The sequence below is a fragment of the Gossypium arboreum genome, chromosome 13, assembly GCF_025698485.1.
Source record: "Gossypium arboreum isolate Shixiya-1 chromosome 13, ASM2569848v2, whole genome shotgun sequence".
NCBI lineage: Eukaryota > Viridiplantae > Streptophyta > Magnoliopsida > Malvales > Malvaceae > Gossypium > Gossypium arboreum.
Window position 1 is genome coordinate 16,656,928 of NC_069082.1, and position 7,673 is coordinate 16,664,600.

General features: G+C 34.3%; 1 non-coding gene across 1 annotated transcript; it reads left to right on the plus strand.

Moving 5' to 3' along the window:
• Positions 1-7,318: 7,318 nt before the first annotated feature.
• On the plus strand, positions 7,319-7,425 carry LOC128287534 (small nucleolar RNA R71). The gene has a single exon (XR_008278234.1). It is a non-coding gene; the product is annotated as a small nucleolar RNA R71 (small nucleolar RNA).
• Positions 7,426-7,673: the final 248 nt, after the last annotated feature.

Genomic DNA, 7,673 nt, shown 5'->3' on the forward strand with positions numbered 1-7,673 from the left:
ACAAACAGAACATTTCAAACCAATTCAGAATCACCGATATCATATAACATCATTTCATAAGCAATCATCTCTTAAGATGGTCTACGAGACCTAAAATATACTTTTAGGAACAATCAGAACTAAACCAAACCCATTCTTAAATTTCAGAACTCAGAAAATCTTTCAATTCTGTTGAGGTCACACACTCATGTGACCAAGCCGTGTGCCTTACAAGGGCATCAAACACACCCACGTGAATCAGCCGTGCCAAAACAAGGCACCCATACTGACTTTTACCCATGGCCAATAGGCACGCCCGTGTGCTATGGCCGTGTGATACTTAGCTAGCTACTGAATTGAGCCGACGGCCATATGACACGCCCGTGTGTCAAGACCGTGTGATCTTTAAGAGGTTACTGCTTTTCTTACACGGCCACAAGGCACGCCCGTGTCCCTTGTCCATGTGGCACAATGCAGGCTTGGTTTAAGCCAACTTGCCACCCCTAAATGGTTCTTTCCTACTAGCAATGTTAAACAAAATTCATGCAACAATTTTTAGCCATTTCCATGCTTAAAACATGCTTCATCACAACTAAATCATCAACATTCAATAACCCATTCAAAACCAATTCAAAACTTAACACAAACGTACCATTTGCTAGCCAACTTTCATGGCATAACATATATTTACAAATCAAAACTTAATACATAGACCTTCTAGCCTATACATGTCATACTTTAAAATATTTACACTTTCAAAAGTACTAAAATGAGTTCGATAGTGTGGTGACGATCCTTGACTATCTTCGAGCCTTCAGTAGCTACAATAACTGTAAAACAGATAGAAATCATACAGGTAAGGTACAAAGAGCTTAGTAAGCCAAATACAATTAGTCTAACTACTAAAGCTTATAAGTACAATTCAAACATAAAGATTCATAACTATTTCATAGAATAATTCATAAGCTTAACCATGCTCCTTTGTTTGCTTATATAACATGCCTCATTTCCAGATTCCAAACATATTTCACAGAGACAGAGTCTTTTATATTCAAAAATTTAATAAGATACAAACGTACCTGTATAGGTTATACATTTCATATAATCATTCTCATATTTTGTACTCTATCATCAAAAAGTTTAGAAATGATACCAATACTCACAAACAAGTACAATGCCGACGTCCTTGACGTGGTCTTACATGTAATTCAATATCGATGCCTCTGTCCCAGATAGGGTCTTACACGAAATTAGATACGATGCCAATGTCCCAGACATGGTCTTGTATGTAAATATCAATCGAGGCACGATATCTCTGATAGATGCCAACGTTCCTTTAGAAGCATACAGAGCTTTTCGGATACCAACATATTAACATAATTTACTCGAAAGGTATTCATCAAGATCTAAAGGCCATCCAATACAAATTAAATTTTGTATATGCAGAATTTAGTCAGTTTAACATGTAATTGTAATTTGATTTACCTCGTACGGATTTCAGACGGAAAGAGTCGACTATTCAACTGTTTTGGACTTCCCTTGATCTAAGTCTGATTTTCTTTGTTCTTGATCTAATACAATTCAAATTCAACCATCCAATCATTCATTCCACTCAAAATAATCCATGAACACATATTTAGGGCACTTTTCATTTTAGCCCTTGCATTTTCACCCTTTGACAATTTAGTCCATTTTTCACAAAATCACAAATATGCAAAATTCACCAAGACTATAGCTTGGCCAAATAAACATGGCTTCGATACCAACCCAAATAACATATTTAATTCACAATTTAGTCCTTCAAAACCTCATTTTTACAAATTAGCCCAAATAGCTCTATTTCATCAAAATTCAAAAACATCACAAAACTCATGATATCAACAATGGCATTTCATGAAATCTTTAATAGAAATAGATATTTAGACATGGGTTTTGAAGAAGACAAAGCAACGATTACAGAAACGTAAAAATCATCAAAAACCGAGCAAAATAAGCTTACCTATTTAACCATGCACTAGCCGAACATCAAAATGCTTCAATGGCTTCTTCCTTCTCTTAATTTTCGGCTAAACAAGGTGATAATAATGCCACCTTTTGTTTTGTTTTTATTATAATTAACATTATTTCACCTTTTACCAATTTGCCCATGGCTTATACTGTTAAATTTTTACTAACTAATGTCCATCATTGTCTACGATTAATATAAATGGTAAATTTGACATGCAAGGACCTTTATTTTAAAAGCCAAAACAAATAGGAGCTTTAACATTTAGCACTCAACTTTTACACTTTACGCGATTTAATCTTTTTTCATAATTAAGCACAGAAATAGACAAATTAAATCACAGAAATTTCGCAGATATAAATGCACTTATCACAGACACAAAAAATAATATTAAAATATTTTTCAGACTTTAATTTCTGGTCCCAAAACAACTATTCCGACTAGGGTCAAAACCAGACTGTTACAACTTCAGCCTATCATGATACCTGAGTGGAAATGGGATAGAGTTATGGTGGATTTTGTATCTGGTTTACCGGTGACACCGAGCAAGAAAGATGCAATCTAGGTTATTGTTGATAGATTGACTAAATCGACTCATTTTGTTTCGTTACGTACAGATTACTCACTGGATAAGTTCGCTGAATTATATGTCTCTCAGATTGTGAGATTACATGGTGTGCCTATATCCATTATTTCGGATAGAGATCCGAGGTTTACATCGCAATTTTAGAAGAAACTGCAAGATGCACTAGGTACAAAATTACATTTCAGTACTGCTTTCCATCCACAAGCAGATGGCCAGTCTGAGTGAATTATTCAGATACTTGAGGATATGTTGAGATGCTGCATTCTCGAGTTCGAAGGCACGTGGGAACGATACCTGCCTTTGATTGAATTTGCATATAATTACAGTTATCAATTGAGTATCAAAATGGCACCTTATGAGGCTTTGTATGGTCATAAATGTCGTACGCCATTGTACTGGACTGAGCTCAGTGAAAATAAGATACACGGAGTCGATTTGATCAGAGAAACTGAACAAAAAGTGAAAGTGATCTGTGAAAGTTTAAAAGCAGCATCAAATCATCAAAAATATTATGTAGACTTGAAACATAAAGATATAGAGTTTCAAATTGGAGATAAAGTATTCTTGAAAGTCTTATTGTGGAAGAAAATACTCAGATTCGATCGTAAAGGCAAATTGAGTCCAAGGTTTATTGGGTAGTATGAGGTTAAGGAGCGTATCAGACTGGTTGCTTACAGACTGTTGTTGCCACCTGAGTTAGAAAAGATCCACAATGCATTCAACGTTTCAATGCTTCGGAGGTATCAATCTGATCCTTTACATGTGATTAGTCCGTTTGAGATTGAAATTCAACCCGATATGACCTACGAAGAAGAACCGATTCGCATCTAGACTCGTGAGGTTAAAGAGTTGCAGAATAAGAAGATTCCGTTAGTTAAAGTATTGTGGCATAAGCACGGAGTTGAGGAAGCAACATGAAAGCTAGAGGATACAATAAGAGAATGTTATCCTAACCTATTCACCGGTAAGATTTTCAGGCACGAAAATCCCTAAAGGGGGAGAGTTGTAACAGCCCGATTTAAACCCTAATCGGAACGGTGGTTTTGGGACCACTAATTTGAGTCAGAAAAATATTTAAAAATTATTTTCTATGTTTATTTTGTGTGAATTTAAATTTGTGAAATTTTTGGTGATTTAATTCTGTCATTTGGGTGTCCGATTAAACAAAAGGGCTTAATCGCATAAATTGAAAATTTGATAGTTTTAATTGTAAGTACTGAATTAGTAATGGCTTTTTAAATGGAATCCCTTAAGTTGTAAATAGCCTATGTCTTTATAAGTGGTACGGTGGTAGGTAAAAATTTAATAGTTTTTATATTATTTTATTTAAGTTATACATATATGTAAAATTAAGCTTTATTTTATAATAAGATATTATGTGTATATATATATATATATTTATATTATAATGGATGAAATTGAAAGCCAAATCATGCCCATTAATTTATTTAAGAGACAAAAAAAGGGTTTATAACATTAAGCTTGGTTATAATTTTAAAAGGGGTAATTTAGGGAACCAAGTTATAAATTATATAATATATGTTATATGTTATATCATGAAATTATCCTAAGCGCTCATATACTTCCATTGCTAAAACTTAAGCAAGAAAGAAAACAAAACAAAAAGTTAGGGTTCGGTTATATTCAGGCTTGATCAAGGTATGTGTTTAACTCAGTTTTTGATAATTTTTATGTTTTTAAGATTGTTGCTTCGAGTACTACAAAACCCATGCTTAAATTTTGAATTTTTGATGAATATTTTAAGTTATGCCACTAATGAGAGCTTGTGTTTTTTATTTTTTTGATGATGAAATATGAAAGATAGGTGTTGGATTAACATATTTTGTATTGGAATTTTTGATGATTTTGAGTAATTAGGACTTAATTGCAAAAATAAAAAGTTAAGGGACTAAATTGTGAAATTGATGGAAAATTTGGACTTGTATGTATATAGGGAGCATTCGGCCTAACTAGAGTGTAGCCAAAGTTTGTGTATTTTGTGTTTATGTAATAGGGACTAAATTGAAAAAATTTCAAATATTAGGGGTAAAATGGTAATTTGCCCATTTGTGTGTTTTTGGACAAAAGTGAATGAAAATATGTTTGAATGAGCTTAATTTGGATATGTTTAGATCAAGAACCAAAGAAACCGGATTTAGATTAGGGAAAAACGAAAGTTATCGACTAGCAGCCCTGTCCCGTTTTACGACGTCCAAGGTAAGTTTATAAGCAAATAAACATGTTTGTTGGTAGTTTAATGTTATAATTACTTGCTGTTATGGAATATTAGAAACTAAATATATTGTGGCCAAATGTGAATAAATGTGGCTACTACATTTTCGAGTCTGATTCGACCGAGATACGACGTTCGAAAGGCCCGTATGAACCTTAGGAATAACTAGGATACATATGTCATGACATAGGATACTGATTTATGTGTGCAAGTAAGTCCATGGCATTGATTTGTGATTCCGATATGTGTTTACGAGTAAGACCCTATATGGGACAGTGGCATCGTTTGAGGTTACATGTAAGACCACGTCTGGGACGTTGGCTTTGTACGATTTATGTGATTATCCGAGTGTCCTATTAAATTTTGAATGGTTCATCGGAAAATGATAAGCTATGTTTAAAAAGGTAAAACGAGCTAAATGCTAGGTATGAATTAGTTTGTTACTAAGTTAAGGTAAGTAAGTAAGTAATTAGTATTTGTTATAATGTCTTATTGAATAAGTAGGGATGGTGAAATTTTATTATAATAGTCAAAACCGATAAAGATGAACATAAATGTATTGTGTTTGTCTTCGAATGATATGTGGTATGTTTATTAATGGTACCAAGTATATTCGGTTATTTGGGTAATGTACATATGATGGTATATATATTATGATGCTTGAGTAGAAGTTATGAATATATGTGAATTTAATTGTTTAATGATGTCTTGGCTTGTAAATGGAATATGAATTATTTATGTTGGTTTTATAGGTATTCGGCCAAGGTGAGAATTTTGTATAAAATGAAATGTCATGAATGAATATGGTAGTTTGAGACTAAGTATACTCATATTAGTATAGTTCGGTTAAATTTACTATGAGATAGTTATATTATTAGTTGTTTATTTTCTTATAGCTTACTAAGCTATAGTAGCTTATCATGTGAATATTTGTTTCTATTTTATAGATTTTTGCAAGTCAAGCTACAAGTTCGGGATTGTCTATGAAGTTCATCACACTATCCTCTATTTAGGGTACTTTTATAAGTTAAATTAAAGATTATGGCATGTATAAGCTAAAGTATGTTTTGGAAATGTTAATTTTAGGTTGGGTATAAAGCCATGCGAAAATGGCTAATATGCTATGAAAGTATGTGAAGGCACTTCAACATCTTCGTCCATATCAAGCACAACGAAATCAATAGGGAATATAAATTTATCTACTTTTACAAGTACGTCCTCTATAATTCCCCTAGGATATTTAACATATCTATCAGCTAATTGAATACTCATCCTAGTGGGTTTAGATTCCCCAAGACCAAGTTGTTTAAACATTTTATATGGCATCAAATTAATGCTGGCGCCTAAATCAGCTAGTACTTTATCAACATTCAAACTACCAATTAAACAGGGGATAGTAACACTTCCTGGGTCTTTCAGTTTGGTTGGCAGTTTGTTTTAGAATATGGCTAAGCACTTTTCATTAAGCTCCACTATAGATAAGTCTTCAAACATCCTTTTGTTTGTTAGAAGCTCCTTTAAGAATTTTGCATATGTAGGCATCTACGATATGGCTTCAACAAAAGGTAAGTTAATATGAAGTTGCTTAAAAAGTTCAAGAAATTTACCGAATTGTGCATCCATGCGGTCTTTCTTCAACTTTGCTGGGTATAGGATTTGTGGTTTATATTTTATACTCACCGGTTTTGGGTCATTTTGGCCTACCACATTCTTACCTTTGCTTACCACCGTTTCTGGCCTTGGTTTTGCAACTAACCCTTTCTCATCTTGAATGGTAATCGCGTTAAGTTGCTCCCTTGGGTTAGATTTAGTGTTGCTTGGCAGGCTACCTTGTGGTCATTCAAAAATGAACTTTGCGAGTTGTCCAATCTGAGTTTCGAGCCCCTGGATTGATGCTTGTTGATTTTTGAGTGCCGTTTCAGTATTCTGAAAATGAGTTTCTGACACCGAGATAAATTTGGTTAGCACCTCCTCAAGGTTCGATTTTTTCTCCTGCTGGTATGGGGGTTGCTGAAAGCCTGGAAGGGGTGGTGGTCTCTGATTCCCTTGGCCTCCCTATGAGAAATTTGGGTGGTTCCTCCAACCTGCATTGTAAGTATTACTATAAAAATTATTTTGAGATCGAGGATTATTACCCATGTAATTTAACTGCTCGTTCTCCATGTTGTGGCCATAAGGTGGGTATTCTAAACTGCTTAATCCACCTTCACTTGCTTCGTACTACATTACTGGGTGAACCCGTGAAGAACTAAGAAAACCATCAATTTTCTTATTCAAGAGTTCTACCTAATTAGAGAGCATGGTGACCAAATCAACGTTATAAACGCTGGCTGTTTTCGTTAGCTTTGTCCTCATGACTTGCCACTGATAGCTATTCAGTGACATCTCCTCTATAAATTCATAAGCATCTTCAAGTGTCTTATTATTGATGTTTCCACCAGCAGCTGCGTCAACCATCTGCCGAGTCAAAGGGTTCATATCATTGTGAAACATTTCGACCTGTAGCCAGAGTGGTAACCCATGGTGAGGGCATCTTCGCAAAAGGTCCTTGTATCTCTCCCATGCATCGTAGAGTGTTTCTAAATCCATCTGCACAAAAGAAGAGATATCATTACGTAATTTAGCAGTTTTAGTTGGCGGAAAATATTTTAATAAAAACTTTTCGATCATTTGTTCCCAAGTAGTGATTGACCCCTATGGTAACTAATTCAACCACTGTTTAGCTTTGTTTCTCAATGAAAAAGGGAATAAACAAAGGCGAATGACCTCATCAGAAACGCCATTAATTTTAAATGTATCACATAGTTCCAAAAAGTTTGCCAAGTGAACGTTGGGATCTTCGTCCTGCAAACCATCGAACTGAACAAATT